Raw genomic sequence first — 1,444 nt, 5'->3', positions numbered from 1 at the left:
CATAACATCATCAAAAGATTCAGAGAATCTTTTGATGATGTTATGCATGGTTGATGATGATAACTTAAAAGTCTTTGCTATTTTACGCTGGGTAACACCATTCTGGTATTGCTGCACTATCTTTCTGCGCAACAATGGTGGAATTGGTGATCCTCTTACCATCTTGGCTTCTGAGAGACACTGACACTCTGAGAAGCTCTTTTTATACCCAGTCATGTTGTCAATTGACCTTATTGGTGTTAAATGGTCTTCCAGCTGTTCGTTATATGTTCAATTTCCTTTTTCCAGCCACTTATTGCTACTTGTCCCAACTTTTTGGGATTTGTTGACACAGTGAAATTTTGAATCAACATATTTTTCCTTTAAAATGTTACATTTACTCAGATTAAACTTTTGATCTGTCATCCATGTTATATTACGAATAAAATATTGACATTTGCCATCTTCACATCATTGCATTCAGTTTTTATTCACAATTTGTTTAGTGTACCAACTTTTTTGGAATCCGGTTTGTACATAGAGTGTTATTTCCTCCAAATCTGCGTCTTGAAATGACAATAAAATAAATAAAACTCCAATCATAGCGGTAATGACTTATGACAGCAACTTACAAAATGGTTTATGAACAAGGGTTTGTCTTTGTCTAATCACATCTGTAAGTAAATATTTAGTGAACTGATTGATCAAAGTTTAAAACAATCAGTAAGTAATCACTGGATCTACAACCGATCACTTTTTGGACTCAACCCAATTCAAGATGGTCGCTGCTATAGCTAAATTATTTTAGTAAACACAACAATGGCTACAACAACAATAAATAGATCAGATTTGGCATGGTAGTAGCTGAGAGTCATCCCCATCACATATCTTGGGGGTTAACGAATCACACAAGATCTTTGTGTAAAACTTCGTCATGAAACGCAGCGGGTGATGGTCTAGTTTTAATTTATAGGCTTTTTAGTAACCAGCATCCTACGAACAGATTGTGTAAATTAGAGCTAAAAAAGCAGATTTTGTGGCAACGGCTAAGATTAGAGCAATAATAAGAAATTTAATTTATTTATATTGGAATTTGGTTTAATTTAAATACTGTTAATTTATAGGAGAAGACCCCTTTGACTTACAAATAATTATAAACATTTATAATGGTGCGACTGACTTACTGAGTTTTTCGTAGAAGGTGAGGCCCTCGAACATGCGTTGGTACATCAGAGCTTGTTCTTCAGGGCCGTCTGGGATCAGTTTGGTTCCCTGAGATTTAAACTTGTTCTGTCAAAAACAAGACGGGGAACGTTGGACTGGTCTTTCTTTTTTTAATTAGCAGCGTCTCCTGAACCGAGGTCTGGCTTCCTCACCTCAAGGTAAAAACAGGCTGCGTAGGATTCGTTAACGACAACGTCTCCATGTTTGAAAGCTGGAAGCTGGAAAGAAAATCAAAACGTCA

General features: G+C 36.1%; 1 protein-coding gene across 1 annotated transcript in view; it reads left to right on the top strand.

The window, feature by feature from the left end:
- LOC119425608 (glutathione S-transferase A) overlaps positions 1-1,444 on the top strand; it is a gene marked incomplete in the record, with an annotated part of 5,278 nt that overhangs the window by 2,324 nt on the left and 1,510 nt on the right.

This window comes from Nematolebias whitei, chromosome 19 (assembly GCF_014905685.2).
Source record: "Nematolebias whitei isolate Nwh7 chromosome 19, NemWhi1, whole genome shotgun sequence".
Lineage (NCBI taxonomy): Eukaryota > Metazoa > Chordata > Actinopteri > Cyprinodontiformes > Rivulidae > Nematolebias > Nematolebias whitei.
Note: the sequence above shows the minus strand (reverse complement) of the source record. Positions and strands in the feature narration are given on the sequence as shown.